The sequence below is a fragment of the Pocillopora verrucosa genome, chromosome 10, assembly GCF_036669915.1.
Source record: "Pocillopora verrucosa isolate sample1 chromosome 10, ASM3666991v2, whole genome shotgun sequence".
NCBI classification, from domain to species: domain Eukaryota; kingdom Metazoa; phylum Cnidaria; class Anthozoa; order Scleractinia; family Pocilloporidae; genus Pocillopora; species Pocillopora verrucosa.
In genome coordinates, this window is record NC_089321.1 from 5,520,805 (window position 1) to 5,542,817 (window position 22,013).

Here is a 22,013-nt window from a genome sequence, read left to right on the forward strand (position 1 = left end):
CACATCCTTGCTGTAGTTCTGATAAGCTCTTGCTTAACATTGACGTCGTCAATTTCTCGCCCAGAAATTTTCACGCTTTGCAGACCTACACTAATGTCAGCGGCTGCAACTTGAATAAACAAGATCTGCTACCATGACAACAGCTACCTCACAATCAAATGATGGCAGACGACTCTTGCATATTTTGGTTGTTTTGATGAGGAGTGTTGATTACCCTTGCATGTAACAGAAACTCTTAAAAAAGGGAAATTGTTCCCGTTGAATCTCATTTCCTCGACATGGTGGAAAAATCTAAACCTCCAGCGGCGGCAGCGAAACAAGAAACTCTCCCGAAACGAGCAGGTGGGAACCTTCTTCATTACTATTTTATGGTAGAGGCCAATTTTCCTATCTTCATTCCGATAAATGATTTATCATTTTTATTATATACCCGGTGATTCTGATATGTTGTGTCTGTACGACCTCATATTGTGCTTTTCGTGTCATCTTAACGAGCTTATACTCATGCACTCTGCCCTTTTTATGCAACCGCCTCAAATTTAAAAGAATTAGGGGGATCAACAGCAGCTGCTAAGGAAACGTTAACACTGGTTCGTTATTAAAATTTTTAGTCTTAGAAGAGAGTGTTTTCTTGTGAAACGAGTATGGGAGTCTTTATATTTTCATTGTCGCTGTATAAAGTTTAAAAATCTACTACAATAAATCAAGCAAAAGCATTGTTCTTTTTCGATAGCGTACGAAGGATCTTCAAATTGAGAATTAATACTGCAAATGACTGGTTTTAATTTGGTGAACGAGGCTAACGTTTCGACAACTTGTGCGGAAGTCATCATTAGAGTCAAGAATTTTTTCGTTTGAACCTTTTCCAAAACTGGAAGAGCATGAGATTATTGAAGTGGTACATTCAAGTGGCTTTAAAAATTAATGTGATGCTCCCTCCAAAAAGAAACCGGGTGAAGGTTTAAAGATAAAGATTAATCTGGATATATAATTAAAAATTGTTTGCTAAAGTGAATGGTGCTGCGTCGATGGGAGAGTATAACAGGGTAATTTGGTATTATCAAATGAGTTGATAATACTGAATTACTTTACCAGGAAAGCAAATATTGGTGAATTATTGTTTTAGTATATATCACATAGATACCAAAACTTCTGTTTATTTCAATATACCAAGAAATGGTTGTACATTGGCATGTGATTTTGTCTCATTGGCTGCTTGTAGGTGAATAATGCTTGCTAGCCAATCAGCACATGCAAAAAGCAGTATTCAGTGTTTTGGTTTATACTTATGGATCTTATATTTTAGGGACAATTGATCACTTTATAGCAAACTTTTGATACAGGTATACTGAAGAAGTCAAGCACATCTCTGGAACCAGTTCCTGAATTTGCAGAGTCTTCAATTCAAAGAGCAGATTCTAATTTAGATATGGTCGAAAGTGAGGTGAGGGTTTTAAAATTTGGTGTAATCTCAAGTGTCTTCAATGTATGTTGACATTTGGTTTAATAAACATATCTCTGAATTTATAGGAGGTGCTTAATTGAGAATAACTTTTTGTTGGTTAAATATTGTAGGGATCTGTAGGAAGTTGGGCATCTCAAATAGTGCCTGAGACTTTGACCTTGCAATGTGGAGCACTTAGGTCGATCAGTTTGCGAATTATAGCTTCCAATGTGCCTCACACGCCGGCAATGGAAGAAGTTCAAGGATCTTAAAAAGCAACTGTGTGTCACATTATTCTTAACTGACTGATGAAATGATATGTACCTCTCACTTCCCAGGCAAAATTTCTGTAATTTCAATTTATCAAGATCTTAATCTGTGATCTGGTTCGTGATCAGAGCCATGATCCAATCTGTGATTCGATCTGTGATATGATCACGCATTAGATCATGGCTAGTTCATTTTAGTTCACTTTAGTCCATTTTAGGTCATTTGAGGTCGTTCCTTGTTTCAGTAATTAGGAGTTAAGGGATTGGTAAAATATCACAACAATTTATTTTTTTGTAAAGGAAATCAGGATCAGTTCAAATTGTTGTTGAGATCTACAAGGCTCATTTACATGTACAGTATATTTAAAAACTTAAGATATTGTATCACTGAATTTTCTTATATGTATCTAACAGAGAACATCAACACCACATGAAGAACAACAGAAATTCAAGGCTCTTTGTGAAGGAGTGCAAAACTGCCTGGCATTATTTCAGACTTCCCTTTCAGAGGTCAGTAATTTTAAATAAAAATTTTGTAAATATAATTAGATACATGTCATCAGGAACAGCAGTGTGGCAGTAATATACAATTAATTAAGCTTTTTTGCCTTCATTAATGATTAATTGTTTATGGTCTTAAGTGGAATTGGGATAATGTTTGTATAGAACATATGATATTGCACAAATTTATGTTCTTTTCCAACCTTTTTTTTTTTTTTCAAAAAGTCAACTTGAAAATTTTAATTCTGGCAACCATTTTATGATTTTAGGTTGCCAAGTGGTAACTTTGAAAAAGTTGAACTTATTTAGAACTTATGTTTAGTCAGTAAAATTATAAATACAAGTCATGTTGAATTGATAATTCAGCCATGATCTATGTTTTGATTGACTTCTGATGATGCTCTTTTCTTGTTTCTCTTTATCAGTTACTTGCAATAAAAGATGAGCTTTTAAGGTAATGAGGATAAAAGACTAGACATCCATTAGATATTATGCAATAATAAACTGAATTGCACATACTTACACAGTGAAAAGCATTGAAAGTGCACACTCTGATTGTGGCTACTCAAACTCCAAATATCCTTCGTTAATTTCCCTCTGAGCAACTCAAACTGTATTTGTGCCCAAAAACATTATGATTGCTGAAGGAATGAATGAGTGAAAATTTCATCTTTTTGTGCTACATGCACACTGTACATTATTTTACCGTTTTAACTTATTATTAATACAAATTAAAGAACAACTATTTACCTAAAAAGTTAGTAGCTAAAAGAAGATATACCACTAGCCATCTCTGCTTTGGTTAATAGTTTTTTTATACACCTGTTGTTGTTGGTTCTTACGTACATGCATGATCTATTGGAGGACAGATGGATATAGTTGACCTCAACACTAAAAATTTTTGATCTACACTGTACCAGTAAACAGAAGCAAGGCAATGTGGTCTATCTGTTCATTAAATTACTAAATATCCCATAGTTCATTTTTTACCTATAGCACTAACACAGTGCGAACTCCTCTTAAAAGTTCTCAAGGATTTATTTTGTTTGATTTTCAGCATGCATTGCCACCCAGTTTACTCTTAAAGGTTGCGCTGGTCACTGGAAAATTGTTCAGAAGGTATAGTGTATATGTAACTAATTTACAGTTTAATACCAGTATTTTAAACTTATAAATAGAACTGATACAAGCTGGTTAAAGGAAGTTACTCTTTATTTATTCAGTTTTCTTGTACATAATAATGATATGAAATTTGATTACAGAAAAGTGAAAAATTAACAATCTTGTTCCCAGAGATGTTAAATTATGATAATTTGCCAAACATATTAGACAGTATTTTATGAGCTTGATCAACTTATTTGACTGACCTGGTAGTTTATGATTTTATGCAAATTGATAAAGATCTATTTTCTTGTTCAACTTCACCTTTTTTGGCTTTTTTTTGTTAAATACATTGATATTATTTTTGATTTTTCTTGAAAACTCTTGCGATTCTCTCAACCAATCAGATACAAACCTTAAACCAGATACATCAATCATGGTCACTCTTATTTTCCCATGGTACATGCAGTGTCAGGCAGTAGCTTGTTTTTGTTCCATTCTCATTTTTACTTTGTTGTGATTGGCTGTTCTGATCATTTAACTTTCATATGAACTTCTAAATGGGCGTTACTCACCATAGAGTCTCTGTGGCTCAATGGTAGAGTACCAGAGTGCAGAATGCAAAGGTCTGAGGTCGATTCCTCATGGGGACTCAGAATATTTTTTCTTTGTCCCATGGAAAAGACTGGAAAACATCTTTCTCTATTTCTTTACCCAGCCCAAAACTTACCACCCCTCTTACAATATTTAACTTTTGTTTTGGTTTTATGAAGGTCAATTAAAGGTCACTTTTAAACCCTTTGACCCCTGAGGGTGACTACAATGTAATTTATCATAAAGGAATCATGCTGAATTGAACATTAGGCTCATGAGTATTTTAAAAAAAAGTTTTAACAAACTTGAAAAGCTCTTGATTTTTAAATAAATTCTCCCGTAAATACCATAGGAATGTACAAAGAACAGTATGGAGAATATACATGCTGATGCTAGGATGGAAGAGGTTAAAGCAAAGTTGATAATTTATTTTTTGACACTTGAAAGAATGAGAGGAATTGAGGCTAATGCTCAAAATTATTTTGTTAGCTCATCAGATCTCAGTGTGCCAATCACTGAGTTGGTGAGGATGGTCAAGTTATACTCTACACCATGGGAAACCAAGAGTGCTGCATTAAAGAAATTGCATGAGGATTATGAAAAGTTAGTACTTTAGTCATAACAACACAATCATTTGTTGAGGCAGTACATTGTGTAAGGCTGTGCAATGTCTCTTAACCCTTTAACTCCCATAAGTGACCAAGAGAGAATTTCTCCCTATCATATTTATACAATATCATGCAGACAAGTGATGAAAATAAAGAAAAATATCAATTATCATAACTAATTGATCTGATAGCAAATTCTCCAAACTAACTTGATGAGAATCATTTGGCAGATGGTAAGGAGAATTACTAGTGAGATCTTGGGAGTTAAAGGGTTAACTTCATGCTGATCATGATACTAAAAACAGTCACAGCTGTTATCTTAGTCTGTTAGACTTGTTCCCAGTCAATTGGTGTGGGTTAATGGTGCTCAAATCATGTGCCATTTGAATTTATTAATTCACTCTGAATAAAACTCTTACTGAGAACTTTGAAGATCCTCTCTGTGATGCAGAACATTGATACAGCAGTAGTCAACTGAATATCATGCCTTGTGTTTCAAGAACATTATGTAAGAAAGCAACAGGAAAGTCACTTTTAATCATATTAGGGAGAAAGCCGAAGTTTTTTAAGGATCAAGAGACTGAGGACATAAAAGTGAAATATTCCCTTTGGGTGTGTGATTTTGAGACAGAAATCGTTTTGTGAGGCTGGACGATTAGTGGGCATGGATATCAGCTGCAATGATACAAAATGTGAAATACTAATTCTTGGTGGTGTTCCCTAATACCAACCAGGTTGGCATGGCAGGTTAGGATGCTTAAACTAAACCATGCATTTTTAGGAAATAATCATTAGGTTATCAAGAGAAGGATGCATATAAAGTGAAATTAAATTAAAGGGTTAAGATTGGGATTTAAATCTAACTGGTTATGTCTTTGCTTGAATTTACAGCAAGCAAAGACAGTTAAATGTGGCCCTACAGAAACTAGTCCTGGTTGGAATTCAGGTTAGTGTTAAGCTTCCTGTAGCCACAGTGATGTGTCAAGTAGAGGATTAAAGCAAATTAAATTAAATTAGACTTGGAAGTTCTGCCTTAGAAAACTGTCTAAAATGTTTTGGATTTGAATTTTCTGCAGCTTGAAATATTGTATTCTTAAAAATTTTTCTTATTAAATTCCTTAATTTATATTCAGAGTAATTCAGAATATCTTGATAGACATAAATGGTACCTTAAATAGTATGCACTTCCTATTTAGGAGTCTTCAAAATTAATAACTAACTTTTGGGATGATGATTTTGAATCTTTCTATTTTTGACTTGCATCAGATTAGATTTAAAGAGTACTTGCTATGTGTTATGGTACAAATTTACTTTATCTGTAAAGGAATTGCAAAATGCACTCAAGTTGCACCTCTAGTACATAACACATGACTATTTATACTTGTCTTTAATCAATTTTTATTAAATTCTTTCTTGTGGATGCAGAGTGAAAGGTTAGCTCAGGAGAGGAAGGTGCTTAACTGGGAGAAAACTTCTCTAAGATGATGGTAAGTACTTTCACCATTACTAATCAGAGAAGGTTCTAATGAACAGTTAAACACTACACCTGTAAACCTCATACTTTTTCCCTGCACGTACGGGGATGGAAAAACTACTTAACTCTGGGGGTGTGTCTATGTCAGCAACTTTTCCCCAATAGTAAATCAAGATGCCACAAAAAACGTGCAGTCACGCTTTATTTAGTATGAAACGGAGAATTCTGACATGACCTTTCCTCACTTTCGACATAAGTATACATCCTCTGAACAAGTGCATGTATTCGATTTTCCTTTGCATTTAGACCTCAAAGGCGCATGGGTATCGCTGGAAGTTTCTCATTGAGTCCTTCAAAGAAAAAGTGAAGACAGGGTAAGACGAATTGTTATATTGTTGATTAGGAGACAGAGTTTTGCATGCTTAGTTGTTATTGATTTTTAAACTAGCATGTAAGTGAACCAAATGAAAGTCTCCACTAGGAGTTTCATTTTTTTAGTAGGTACACATACATGGACATTTATCAGTTTAAACATTGTACTGAGATCTAACGTACAATTGTGAGAGTGGGTAAAAACAAAGGGTGAAGGCGGAGAAAGCAGCTGGTATTGATATGGCTTTTGATCCTAGTTACAGTTAATGAACGTCTGTTTGCTTTTTGCAGGGAGGTTTATGCAGGTGGTATAAGTACAGATGAAGAAACTGGTAGGACACTGTTTATAAATCCACGTTCCATGACTCATCAGTGCTTATAAATAGAATCGTAAAACTCGGATAACAAGCTATTACGTGCCGTCTACCGCCCTGATATCAGTATGCATTTTCTCCATATTTTTTACTACGCATTTCCTAAGGTGCTGACAAGGAGAGTTTGTTTAACAGTTAACAATTAAGAGCTTCTTTAGTCGGTGATCATTTCCTTATTCTCATGACCTTAATGTGTGATTCAGGGATGATATCATGAGGTGGAATTAGATGCTAGTCGCTCGTAGGGGTCAAAAGGATATTAATCATGCATTGACCAACGGTTATTTGGAACATCTATCCTTAGTGCAATGACGAGAAGAAATATTTTTAATATCGAACATTTGATGCTACCTAGCATACGAGCAATATTAGCCATTGTATACCAAACACATACAGCTCAATATCAAATGATTTGTACAGTACGTGGTACATGTCCAGGTGTAGGTATAATTAAAGTTTCATTTTTATTTTATTGTGCAGTAGAACGCGGGTTTTTACCGTAGTTCCAATTGATAACAGTTTTGTAAGTCCGGAATCAGCTGCCCTGACATAAGTATTAAAGTCATCGAACAGCACTTGTGCATTTATTTGTTTAAACAGAACGCGAAAAAAAGAATAACGAGCGTGAGTTGGAATCTATAAGAAGGAGAAGCATGAACAAGACACTGCTGCTAAGAGAATATGAGAGAGTCTTTGGAAGGAACAGGCAGTGATAAACCGGTGATTTTTATAATTGCCTTTTTCTTTTATCTAGAACCCTGCTCTAACGCCAGTTTAGATGCGGAAACACGAGGAGTTTCAAATTATCTGAATATTATTATAATTCTATAATCTGTTCTCATAGAGCGCTTCTCGATTGAGTGTCGTAACCAAAACCAAAGTTATCTCAACAGCCAATCAGGAGATAGGAAGATTAAGTACACAACCAACCAAAATGCTTAATTAAAGCGCGAGAAAACTGCGGAGCGACCCAAGTCGTGATTGGTTTAGTTTGGCATCTGATTAATATTATTAGTATTAAGACCTGAGTGGAGTCCAATTCGGTTTGTAATCATACGAGTGAGTAAACAAACTCGAACGACCGTGAAGGCGGGAGTCCGATTTTGTCAATCACGAGCGCTTTTGGACGACACAAAGGTCTGATACCAATTTATCATAACCTTTACAATTTTCTTGAAAACAACAAATACGTTGAGTACCATGTCTGGCGATTAAAAAGAAAAAAAAAGAGACAAAATTGTCTAGGTACAAAATTCCTCAACTTTGAAAATTCCACTGTTTTTTCCAGGATAAATGGGTGTTTCAGTGTGATCAATTCTGTGATTGGTGAATTTGGCTGAAAAGGACCAAGTATGGTTGGTCGCTTCAACTGTCTAATTACAAGTGTCCGATCACAGCCCACTGTCCGATTGCAATTGAACTGTCTCGTATTCAACTGTTCCAGATTGATTAGTGAAAAATAAAACAGCTAATGCACCAATGCACATCTAAGGAAATTGTTATGGTTATGATAAGTTGAGAAACTGGCGGCGAATTCCTGACCAATCGCAGAGTAGAAGCAAACCCAAAGTCAATCCCGAATTTATTTTTACACCTTCGAATATGGCTCTATCACGCACTTATAACAAAAAGTAAAACTTGTGATGAGAATAGAAACATTCAGTTCAAGGCTGTTATCCTGTTGTAACTAAAAATTTTGGTGAGTTTAGTGAACACGAAATGTTTATTAGCTCGACGGAGATTTTCTAATCAACTCTCGATTTCTTGTCGTAGGCTCATACAGCTGTTGGGGTAGAGACAATTATTCATTTCAGGACGACGACAACCCTCCAGCGATCCGGAACTAAAAACCATTTCACCTACAAGTCCGAGCCCTGAGATCGAGTGAACCGGCACAATATCGCTACAAGAAGTCACCATCACCCCTGTACACATCTACTGCAATCCGTAAGTGAACCTTTGCGTCCACACTAAGAGGAAATGATAAACTTTGCAAGATCAAGATATTTTATTTTCTTTTTCCTGTTTCAGGAAACCAGCATCAGTGGAAACCAAGATTGGTAAGTGTTTGTAAGCATTACGTTGTGTAATAATCAGAGCTACTTGCGTTGTGAGACCCATTTTTCTTTCTCGTTACCTAGATGTTTGAATTCGCTGTGGATACTGTAAAGAGAAATTCAATTCTAGTTCACTGTTTGTGGTGAATGGGTCAACGATTGAAGCTCTTTCCCTAGCGCCTATTCCTCATAGCGGCGATATGACCTATCAACAACCTTTCTCTAACCGGAAACAAATGTTCCGAGAACCATAAGCATTTCTGGGGATGCCTGGTATAATATTGCACTTAACGTGTAATGGTGTTCATTTGCACCACGTAATTAATAAACTCAGAGACAAACGCGAAGCGTTATTCTGCAGAGTCCAAGAAAGTCGGGCCGCGTATTAAGTTCTTTGGAGCATCTGATCGATGCAGATTCCGAGAAAGACGAAGGAAAGCAGTCCTCGGTGAGTTTTGCTGACGCACCCTCGAAATCTAAAACACAGACTACGTTTGCAGACACCCGAATCATTTAAGGTTTTGTTTCCGCCGTAGTTTGCAATCCATTGATATTGTGCCTGTTTTTTATGGAATTGGCAAAGTCGTCCGCCCTTCGTTAATTCTGCCTTGCCAAAAGTAAAGTAAAGTTGAGACACTATTCGGGCCACTTATTTATTTGAGGTCTAAACCAAACCACGTTTTTCGGTATCAATGGGCCACAGGCTTTCTCTATAAGAGGTTTGATTTCATGAAATAAATGTCCTTCCACTGGTTAGCTTTAGGCCCTCTTGACGCTTTTTTAACAAAAATTCAATGTTCAGAATGAAGAATGGAACAGGTTTCAGCCAAATTGAAGATTGGTTTTAGGGCGCGGTTTTGTCAACTAACGGCCAAACTTTGTATAAATAATAAGACCTTCATGTTTCGCATATCCTGCTGCGCATTGACCCACATGGGAATTACAAAAAGGCAGAAACTTTCTTTAATAACCTGAAGTTCTATCGCTGCAGAGACATTGGTGTAATTGAACTCAGGATGGTTAGTCACTACATCTCAAATCTGTCCTACATTTTTCTTTGCACGTACAACCAAACTCTGTTATTGTGTATTACTGTTATCCTCTTATTGTAAGAGAAAGGGAAATCAGATGAAACGGAGATATTATAGATAATGGTTAACGGGATTTAACACCAATGACCAGTAAAGAAACACGGACATTTAGGCTAAAAGTGTTTTGGGGGCTACGCAATAACCCTGGTATATCGCCTTAAAGTTTAGTTATCTTGTTTCAAAGATCACATAAGCTATTTCAAGAATGTGTACAACAGAATGCCTAACACTCTGTTTGTTAATTGTTTTTAGCATGCTGGTGTAAGATTTTTCCAATCAGATGAGGAGGTTGAAGACGAAGGACCCTAAGATATCCCGGAAGAGCACGCAAAGCCCCCCCCGTGTCCGTTCCTGCTGTGGTTAAGGTGGACAAAGGATGTTGGACCCATGAACCTTAGTTCGATAAGTAAGTTTTTTGATGTGAAACGCTTGAATACTTCTATCGTACACTTTCTTTGAAATATTTTTGGCTCGCGCATGCTGGCCTAAACGTGTCGCGTAACACCGCATTCTCCTCCATTGTTATGATTCATCAATATATTGTATGCTCGCGCCGCGGTTGTATAAACGCATTACATGGCCGAATATTCCCCATCTAAACGGGGGAAAATTTGAGGTTCTAACCTGAGATACATTAGCCCAGTTTTTCAAACCTTACTGTCCGCACCCCGAGGCGTCTCCGTTGAAAATTTAATTCAAGGTGAGAGAGCGTTTTACATGGTTGTTACAGAAGAAGGGGAATAGTTGTATTTTCATAAAGTGCCACCAGAGAACACTTGTCAAAATGAAAACATCCTAACACAATTAAAAGTAAGCTGTTATTTCACATGTTTTTCCACGTACGTTGCAAAATCTTTAGAGAATCATAATCACAAAAGCCTCTATTGTTGCGCGAAAATCTGCTCGTATATATGTTCCTTGTACATTCTCTGTTCCTTTGAAGCTCACAGTTTTCCTCAAGTATTCACTTTCTTAAAACTGTTCGTATCTGGGAAATATCCGCGCATATTCTCGCGCCAAATAGAGGCTATTGTTTTATATATATGGTAAGAATCTGTAGGTTATGATTTTCATTGTGTCATTCAGCTATAATGTTTTACTTTTCTGTCCTTTAAGGTATCTACATTTGAGAATATACAAACCAGATTGTAAGAAAGGTAAGCTCTAGGTCTTTATTAGTTGCGTTTTGTTGTGCATGTCTAAGTCTGTGAAGTTGTGATCACAATGACAGTTCTAGTCCGCTAGCAACTTAAAGTTGGCTTTTGCCGGCCAACCTATGACATGGTCTTTCTACCAGACACACTGTGTCCTCGTCCACCTCCCAAACGTCGACCCTTCTGTGTTTGAGATTTACTACACGGAATACCTTTACACCTGATTTGAAGTTTAATTTTGTGATTTTCTTGTTTTCTCCTGGAAAGCTAAGACTTCATTCTGTAGCGTAGCATTCAGCGGACAGCTTCTTAAGACCGAAATCTTTGAGGAGGAAGAAGAAATTTCCCAAGAAATCCCTGCAGAACCGTTACCTCCGCCGCCTACAACGAAGGCAAATTCAAAGAAAGTGTCACAATAACTAAGACGGACAGAGCAAAGACAGTCAGTGACAAAAGGGCGGGAAAATGAACACTTCACGTGGTGCGACAGTCGGGCCCCGTCTCCTCCTGCTTCACGGCCCGCATCAGCAGAGAAAGAGAAAAGCCTAGGTGCGAAGATGATTCTGAACAAACGTGCTTCTGAATTCTGGTCTCGGTATGAAGGCGTTACGAAACTTCGAGTCAATAAAACTGTTTTTATTTTTATTTAAACAGTGAGTTTAAGGAACTGATGTTTAAACTCCCCAACGATGATGGTTGTATTCTTGGAGAACCTGTCAAGGACATCACTCAGGAGCCGCTTCGATTTTGCCGTGCATCCCGGAAGGATCGTCCAATGATTGCCATGGCAACTACCACTTATGGAGATTTGAAGATCCTGGTTAGTGATGAAAATGTTGGAAATCTTGTTTATTTACACAATATGTGCCTTTATGTTAAGGGTTTTTTTTCTAGATATATTATTCATGTACAGCAGATACTCGAAGAGTAGAATGAATTCAAGATCTTGTTCTTCTGTTCACAACTTACATTGATGTAATTTTTCTTAATTTTCGATTGAAGAAAATCTTTTTATCGTACCCAAATTTGAAGGATTTTGACATAAGTAGGTTATCTCATCTACTTAAGGGCACATGTCGGTGAAATGCGTTGACGTCGTGAACGTTGAATCGTAGGCGTGGCTGGTTGCTTTTATTAAAAGAGGATCTTTTCCCCACATCATCAGACGGCGTTTAGAGACTAGACTATACCACTCTCTCTCTCTCTACCTTCAAGACAGCTTGTACCGTAATTTTAAATGAAAATGGAACCTGAAACCTCGAGCAATGAAACTGACTTTGGAGTACTTTTACCTTAGTCAATGATTTAGAAGAGTGCTCCAGCTTCACTTCAGCCAACGCAAGAGAGTGAAAACCGTTGTCAGACATTTATCTTTTTAAAACGTCCTCGCTTAATGGGTGTTATTGAACCTGTTTACAGGAGAAGTTCGAGGGCCGTTTGTCGCACACAGACGGCAGTGTTAACCAGAGCAATTGGTTCTTACCTCTGTTGTTCGGACCGTGATATGCCTCGTTTAACACTCCGTGTGGACAAATATCTGTGTTGTGTTACTTGGTAAGAAAGACTAACAGTCAGTTCCGTCATTTCCGTGCTCGTCAGACATTTTTCTTTTCGCTTTGTCTCATCACATACTAGTAATTCCACATTTGACTTCATGATTAACGAAATATTTTGAGGTGGATTGCTGCAAATCAGAAACTTACCAAAAGCTCATCCCGTCCCTTCCCCACAACCCAAAAAAATATAATGGTAATTATAACAATACTACTACTACTACTACTACTACTACTACTACTACTACTACTACTACTACTACTACTACTACTACTACTACTACTACTACTACCTACTACTACTACTACTACTACTACTACTACTACTACTACTACTACTGCTACTGCTACTGCTACTGCTACTGCCACTGCCACTGCCACTGCCACTGCCACTGCTACTGCTACTGCTACTGCTACTGCTACTGCTGCTACTGCTACTGCTACTGCTACTGCTACTGCTACTGCTACTGCTACTGCTACTGCTACTGCTACTGCTACTGCTACTGCTACTGCTACTGCTACTGCTACTGCTACTGCTACTGCTACTGCTACTGCTACTGCTACTGCTACTGCTACTGCTACTGCTACTGCTACTGCTACTGCTACTGCTGCTGCTGCTGCTGCTACTGCTGCTGCTACTACTACTGCTGCTGCTGCTGCTGCAACTGCTGCTACTACTACTACTACTACTGCTACTGCTACTGCTACTGCTACTACTGCTGCTGCTCCTGCTGCTGCTGCTGCTGCAACTGCTGCTACTACTACTACTACTACTACTACTACTGCTACTGCTACTGCTACTTCTTCTTCTTCTTCTTCTTCTTCTTCTTCTTCTTCTTCATCTTCTTCTTCTTCTTCTTCTTCTTCTAATGATGATAATAATAATAATAATAATAATAATAATAATAATAATGCTAATGGGGATTAGGTAACCTACAACCAACAAAAGTTACATCAACAGCTTTTCATCTATTTGGCTCTTTTTAAAGTGAGCTTCATGGCTTTTTCTTTCGATCAGTTTAGATTTCAACTTTATTATTGAGCTTTAGATGACATTACTTAACCTTTCGACACTTACTGGTTTTATTTCTCTCATTACAGTCTCAGTTTGAACGGTTAACAAAAGTTGGAAAGTCAACAGAAACAATACCTTTCGAGGAGTGAGTATGAACTGCTAGAACATGTATACAACCACTTTTGCCCCCTACAGGTTAGCATTTAGATTTTGAATTGAGAAGTCAAAATTATTTTCGCTTACCACAACACAACAACAACAACACGACAATGCAAACAAAAACAACAACCAAAAAACAAGATGACGGTTTTCGAAGAGTCAGTCATTGCGAAAACTGCCGACTGGAAGTTTTGATTTAAGATAAGCTACCTATATAGAACGCTGACTGACATACTTCTTTCTAAATACTTCGAAGTCTTTACGGTAAGTTAGGGACCCCATTTTTTCCTTCTGGCTTAGAGTAGCGCCGAGGGTAGAAAACGAGGATCCTTAATTGTCGTAACGGGGACCCGAGAACTCGAGGCTGTTAAGATATTTATTGTATCTCTACTGTATGTTGAATGAGTTTGAAAAAAACATCGAGCTATGCTAAACAGCTTTAATCATTGAAAGATATTTTAATAGCAAATTGATGTGACTCGAAATTATCGTCTAGTTGTTTGCAGTGTTTTTGTTCACAAAAAAATTAATGTCAATAGAAAAAAAGACATCAATTTCCTATTTGCCCAAGAAAAGAAAACAACTGGCAATGAATTCTTTGAGATTTAGTGATAGAAATTTGGTAACCAAGGGATACAGTAAAAGCGTATTTTAATACACATAGTCAACTAATAACACCATGTACCCCGCATATATTATAAGTAGATTGTTTTTTTGTTATAGCTTGGTGGATGCAGAGATAGGTCACGCCAAATTGTGAGTATTGGTCAGGCACACAACACCGCTGTTAATTCGAGCAGTTTTTCATTTAAATGCCTCAAATGAAACAAAACCAAAGAGTAATCACAAGTACGAATCAGAACAAACAATAACGTCCATCAGTAGACCATGAGAACTCAAAGAAAATATTTAAAATATCTTTAAGCTAAATAAAGACATAAATTTACTTTCTTAACTTATATTTGGGCAGTTTTCTTGTCTGTATGAACGAAGTTGAACAATATCAGCATTTACAGAGACAGCTAAATACACTCTCTGCGATTCACTTTTATTCACATGAAGAACATTTGTAAAGGGAACTACCAGAGTCCCTTTTTTTTATTAATCAGTTTAATTGTATGGTTCGAATTGATTGAATTTTCTTTAAGATTTTGTTACTTTTATGTTTATTGATGTGTTTATTTTTTTGTAGGAAGAAGAGGGAGGAGGCCAGCGTGAAAGAGAAGGTTCCAGAAGTAAAGATTAAACAACAAGCTATTTTCAGATTCCGTTTTGATTTTGCATTGATTCAGTATATCGGTGCGAATTTTCCCCTGCTATTTTTGAGGAATATACCAGTAAGGTTCCCACATCAGAAAAGTGCCCTTTCCGGTTTCCGTGATAGACTTTAACAGTTGAGGGTCTGTCTTTTCGCTTTTTTATAATTTTATTTTTACACTTTTTTCTTCGAGCAAAAATTGTTTGTCATCTTGGGTTGGCAAAAGCGAGGACTTATGTGCTCTCGTTACAAAAATCTTACCCCCTCACCGAGGGTAGTTTTGTACCCTCCCTTAGCGCAAAAATGAGTGGATTGTCCGACCTATCACTTGACGTGAAGCATCGAGTTGACATTCAAGGAATTTATTCACTTTCAGACTCCAGAGGCCGTGTACACGGAGAGGGATATGACAGCCCTGAAAGAACAACACGCTGAGGAAATCCAGCTACTACAAGAGGAGTACGAGTAAGTAAAGAGATCAGGGAAATATTAACTTGTTCCTGTCCAATGAAACGACTTACTCCCGCGACTCTGTGCGGTCGTCTATGGCGGTAAGTTAGCGAAACTCGCTTTTCTTGTTCTGCGGACAGGATCACGCTTAAGGTTACGGGATGGTAAATTCAAGAGACTCCATCATGGCTCTCTGCTACTATTTCACTTCCAATATCTGTGGGTTCATTCCCACAGTTGTTCATGCTGCATTTCTTTGTTGAATATTCCTTAGAATTTGTTGTTACAGGTGAACCTCCTCTAACGGCCATCTCTACACAAAGGACACCTTAAGATACCGTTACCCCGCCCGCACCCCTCCCCACCCACACAACGCCTTAGTGTAGCAAAATTCGTGGTTGTTCGCTTATGATAGACAACAGTCGGCAGCTTTATTCTTATCCTCACTGCATCTTCAATACTTAAAGAACAACACATTAGTTCCTACTGCTCCTCTGCGTGTCAATTTTGGGTTGCTGTATTGTTAATCAATTTTTTTTTGTGTCAGGTATTTTAATTCTATTGTAGACATTTTTCTCTTCATAAAAATGTTGCAGTGGTAGAAAATAAAATACTGATACGAATTGTTAGGTTTCATTTCTTGAGCTCCAGGCTGGTTTTTTTGTTGAGAAAATGCCATTCATTCAATTTTACCTTTGTCTCTCTTTATCGCTCTTCTTAGAACACTATGTATATGTTCCATCTTGTAGTCTGTCTTTTACTTTGTTTAATTTTATGTAGTAAATCGAAATAATTTTGACCGATTGAATCTCGTCAATTTTAGATAATTAATCAATGTCTGTCATTTTACGTTCTTTTTCACAGGAAGAGGTTAAACGAGCTTGCCCGAGGACTGGGTCCGTATTCACCTGATATGGAATATACTCACAATGTTGTCGACGGTAATAAGAATTTTTCTCCTTTCTAAAACTCCTGTTCGTTCAAACCAAGTGGTGTATTCTAAATTTACTAGTATAAGGGTGACCTGAAAGCTTTCTGTGGGCGTGCACTTCTTACACTTGGGCGTAGTTTTTGGTGCGTACCGAAGATTTCGATCGGAATTCCTCGTGATCGGGAAGAAAGCGTCGGAAAAGCTTCGGGTAGTTTATAATCATCTCAGTTGGAATTCTTTTCGATTGGACATAAAGCTTTGGATAAACTTGAGGTACTGTAACGCATCTCGGACGCGACTCTGCAACTGTTTTCAGGATGAGTCACACCTCTTATCTTATCACATCTTTCATTCAATGTCAGGATTGCCAAATGAAGGAGTAGAATTGTAATGTTTGTTCTTATTTGCTAATCAAGATGTAACGCTTGCTAAGACAAATCTCTTTCCTTGGTTTTCTGTAGCTGCCACTTCACCGATCCTTTTTAGATCTCCTTCACTAGTAAGATCGCCATCACCCGAACAGGGGAAATCGCCGAGACCGCCATCACAAGCGAGGTAAGAGATTGAATGGAACAAAGTATATTGGCCCGTTCCGACTGGAAATTTGAATGTAACATGACTGAGCTCTTGGTTGGTAGCAGTGAGATTCCTTAACGCCTTCTTGGCATCGTAATGTACAGTTGACGACTCACGCGGAAGGATGGTGTTTGTTGTATCCACGGGCTTTCCTTGTTTTCAGACAGTCCCCAGATAGCCAAAATGGGAACCCACCCACACTCCTTCGGGGGTTCAGTTCAGATTGGCCGTCGTAATTACTTTGGTTTTAATTTGGTGTTAGGATACTCAATCAAATTTCACTTAATTTATGATTTTTTGTTTGTCTGTTTGTTTGCTTTTTCAACATTAGCAGTGTCAATCGTTTCATTTATATGTTTTTTTCTGGTATTTGATTATCGTGAAGAAATATAGAGGTGCATGCACGTGGGTTATGCATGCAAGTGCATGCATGCACGTGGGTTATGCATCAAGTGCATGCATGCAGATGGGTTATGCATGCAAGTGCATGCATGCACATGGGTTATGCGAAGCCAAATTCAAATTAAAAAATCGGCAAGGGGTATTCTTCCTTTCATCACAAAACTTCTAAGATCGTAGATGATGGTCGGAACTTCAGCTTTTCCCAAAAGTTACTCGGACTTATTCATTAGTTAATGCTCAATCAAGCGTTTTATTGGATCGTCGACACAATTTGTGACTTTCTTTAGAACCAGGTTTTTCTTTCATGAACACGCTATTAATTCTTTGCACACCATTTGTTGTGTGCGGACTTTTTCCCGAGGCCGCTTCAGTTTTTAATGTAATCTTATTCAATCCTTCAGACCACACTCTCAGGCTCGGAAACCAAGACCCCGCATCCCTAACTTACCGGAGTGGGGTAAAGATTTACCCGAGGATGTAAGTGTTGAATACCTTTGTTAGATATGTGATGTTCAAATTTGTGTGCTTATTTGTTTGATAGCTCTGAAGAATGACTGTCACTTATATCAAGGCCTCCTGGTTGTCTAACTGATGGTGGTGGTTATAGAAATAATACTTTACATGGTGCAACATTCAATATAATTGGTAATGTCTTCCTCGTTGTCATTGCCACAGTTGTTGTTATTTTAGTTGTCTTGGTCATCGTCGTTGTTGTAGTTGTTGTTATCATTGGTCTTCTTTGTACCATCGGTGATGACCGATCGCTGTCTAATGCGAAGTAGAACTTCAGAAAACCAACTTTGGTTGCCTCTAATAGTCACAGGCTTCCCGTTTTCTTAAAATTCTCAGATTTATGTACATATGAAAAATCATTGCAGTATAGAACCTCCATGATAAGTTTATATTTACTGTATTAGAATAAGTTTGAAACTTTTCATTTCGTAAACGAAACTGAAATGTGACTTGCGAGCTAAATGTTTAGTGTTAAACTGTAAGTTTTCTCTTTTACTCAAGTGTTTGATCATTGCACTATCTTCCTTGTTTCAGTTCCTGGTTCGGCTTCATTTATTCAATGAAAACAGTTCCAAATACCATCAAGAACTGACTGACAAAACACGCAGAGCAGTGAGTTTTTACATTAGTACAAGTCATGTACAATATGTATTATAAAAATATTCACCTGAGTGACGAAAGGATGGCATTGAAGATATAATAAAGTTCACATGGCAACCAGGTGGACAATCAGACATGGTTTGATGCCACTCTGGTTTAAAGATTTAATGAATATAACCGAGAAGTTACAATTCATAGACCCAACGTTTCGACGCTCCTGTCTAGTGCCTTCATCACCCCTGATGCTATGGGAATGGTGCTGAGATCTCGCGCTACCTTCTCAACCAGTCACTCACGTTTTCCCGCGCGTCAAACATTTTTCATGTTTTGTACTTCGAGTTCTCATTGGCTGCCCTTGGAGATTTCCTGATTGGTCCCTTGTGACTGATTTGATTTTGGTTTTACGACACTCAATTGAACAGCGCTCCAACACCAATCGCGACATGATCATCCTCACCCTGTGTCCTCTTTGGCTCCGTATGATGTGTTCCTTCTCTTCGTCGGGTGTTTTCGTTTAATAGCACTCAATCGAAAAGTACTCTTAGTATAAATACATGCGCACTTAAGACTTTATATGGAAACAACTGTATTTTTTAATCCGCGCTTACTAGCACTCGCCGTCTTGTTTTACGCTTCTTTTCCTGTAGATACAAGAACGGTATGAACTACAAATGGCTGTACAAAACAGACTGGCTCACGCTGAAGAAGAAAAGGAAGATACCGGTTTGTTATTTTCTTTGTTTCGTTTTCCTTTCCATTTTTATTTTGCCCTGTTAGCTTTTATTTGTTACTTTGTTTAAAAAAGGTAATTCAATCTTGTTATGATGTGATCTTCTTCTGTATTAGACATCTGTCTCCCTGCTGTATTTATGCCAACACGCACTGGTCACGTGTTCTCGCCCAAGGCCCACTCGTATTTTCACCCACCAGGTAAGAGCATTGTTAATGATCAAAAGGGTTGGTACTTGAGGCACTTAAATTTTGGATAAAATCTCCTTGTGGCAAAATCTCCTAGGGATCCCTCAATTTAAGTCATTGGGGTATTTTTGTTGAAAACTATTATTATATAATTGTAGTTTAGTATTTAAAAACTACTTCGTTACCTTCTTGGTTTAAACTTTCCACGATGTGGTGTGTTGAACATTAATTTTTGACAAGTCTTTGCACACTCTACGTGCTGGAAACACGAATCCGTAGTCGTAAAAAACTTAGACTTATTGGTGTTATATGTTAAATCTTCACTCTGAAATTAGTTCCACTTAATTGTTAAATTACAACTTCAGCTGGAAGAAAGGTTGTTAATATTTCTTTTTATTATTTCTTACTTCTTGACGTATGTGTTTCGTTCCTTCTTTCATATTTTGATGACATGGGATATGACCCGGTTATTATTTTTCGTCATTTTTCCATAGGTTCGTCTGAGGGCCGACTTACACAACCGCCTTCTATGTTTAAGCTGCCGTCTGTACCATCAGAAGCTGTATCCTCTAGCAAAGAGTTTACTGAGATCAATGTCTTCTCTATCATTTGTTAGCTTAACTCTTTACCTCTTTAACTCCCAATGTCTAATTGTTAATTCTCCCTCTGGCTGCTATACATTCCCTTGTAAATTGAATACAAGAATTTGGTGTTAGTTGAAGGTAACAACTTTTACCCGATAAGTATGGGTATTCTCCTTACCTGTTTGCTCGTTAATGTATGGATATTACAGGGAGAAGTTAATTGTTGATCACTTCTGGGAGTTAAAGGGTTAACTAAGACATATACCCTATAACTAATCAAGGAGATAGGACACAGTCATTAAACTGTAGCGGAACATGACATGAACGGCATTCACAAATTAGCTGTTGCGGACCAAAACAGGGTAGCTTACGATGGTTCTTCCACCTTAGTCAGCTCAAAATGCTCACCATTCCCAGTTCTTAGGATTTTAAATTGAGGAAAGTTGACAAAGTAACCGAAACGCCTTTCTTAGATAATTTTAAGTCAAAGCCCAAGTCTCTCATAACATCCTCTAGGGTACGCATGTGGAAAACCCAACCTCGAGCGAGGTTTTAACAATCACGGCATCGGTTCATGAAAAGGTATCTACCCTTGCCTTCCGGTCTTGAACGGAAAGAAGAAATGTAACCGCCCCTCCGTAACATTTCTACTTCTTCAATTTAAAACGGGTAGCCAAGTTAACGGTCATAAATGGTTCTTGTTTGATATAATTTGAAACTTTCGTAACGTGCCATGTGCTTTCTTTCCTTGACTGTGTTTAGCAAGTGTCAATTCTTAATCTCTTCGAGCTCAGCAAAAGATACAACCAAGCAGGACACTCGTGGTATACGCATGATCATGATCAAGCGAGGCCGCACACCATAGCCAACCCGGAACAGTCACAAGCAGCCCCACCCCCACCCACTGCTTGTGACATGTGGTCGCCTCCTCCTTACCAGGGTAGGGCACGAACAAGATAGCGCTGGCGGGAATACGATACGATGTGGTGAGGTACAAGGAAGAAATAGTGCGAGTTTCTCGCCTTACGTAGTTTGGTTCATTGACAACTTGTTGTGGAGTTGTTTCCTTTCAGCTTTAGACTAGCAATTAATACTATGATGCTGTGGGTCTTTTCTTAATAAGACCGGCAAAATCATTTTTGAAATTAATACCGGTTTAAAAACGTATTTATGATATTTTGTACTTATGGACAGAGTAGCAGGGACAACCGAAAAAAAGTTGGGTTCGAGGTCTGTCCTTCATACCAAGGATCCAATGTTTTCCGTTGGGCTCGAGCTACCTTAGTCAATAAGCATTTTATTCTATGGCTGCCGTTCTTCCTCTTTTGTGTTTCCTTCATCATCGGCTTTTCCCGTTTATACTCGCACCATCGCGTATATTATTCGTTAAGAGTGCGCGCAGGACCATACGTGTCCGATGATAATAATGATGAAAATCAGTAAATTACGTTTCGAGGTTCTGAACATCAACAAAGCTTTTTTTAATTCCTGTAAATATTTCTTATTAATACTGTAAATTTGTTCAAATTAAATGGAGGATATCAGATGGCCGCGTGTGGATACGAATTTTATCAACACGAGAAGATAAATTCGTATCCACAAGTGGAAATATAATGATCTGTTTGATATTACATATTATTAAATAGCATTTTTGGATCGATTCTTTCAAATATTTTGATAGCACCAAATGCAGAGATCTGCACGTTTACTAAACTCGCAGAAAAGCTACTTTATCGTCTGAAATAACAATAAAACAAGGTCTCATATTACACAAATGTTTTCCATCAACCGTAGTATTGTTGGTAAATGAGAGGAGATAAAAAAAAGCTCCGACGTGTAAAGTAAAACCACCTTGTTGGTCAACTTGATTACTCGAAGACGTTGTTATCTTCGCGTATTAAGATATAGTTGAAATGATCTTTGCACGCGGAGATGTCGTGTTTTCGAGAGGCGCAGATATTTTGTTATTTCATCAATGTCTGTAAAATAACAAATTTTTAAAATGCTACGTTTTG

The 22,013-nt window shown here is 37.7% G+C and overlaps 1 non-coding gene across 1 annotated transcript; it reads left to right on the top strand.

Moving 5' to 3' along the window:
• Positions 1-140: 140 nt before the first annotated feature.
• Positions 141-21,477, top strand: LOC131773372 (uncharacterized). The gene is made up of 32 exons (XR_010718950.1): positions 141-342; positions 1,344-1,444; positions 2,128-2,223; positions 2,640-2,667; positions 3,270-3,333; positions 4,399-4,512; positions 5,409-5,463; positions 5,943-6,004; positions 6,298-6,365; positions 6,655-6,695; positions 7,338-7,457; positions 7,704-7,711; positions 8,521-8,684; positions 8,769-8,797; positions 9,156-9,326; positions 10,138-10,291; positions 11,002-11,042; positions 11,307-11,586; positions 11,691-11,859; positions 12,459-12,593; positions 13,694-13,752; positions 14,490-14,522; positions 14,959-15,001; positions 15,401-15,489; positions 16,339-16,415; positions 16,867-16,960; positions 17,785-17,860; positions 18,431-18,508; positions 19,144-19,219; positions 19,343-19,426; positions 19,909-19,976; positions 20,761-21,477. It is a non-coding gene; the product is annotated as an uncharacterized protein (transcript).
• Positions 21,478-22,013: the final 536 nt, after the last annotated feature.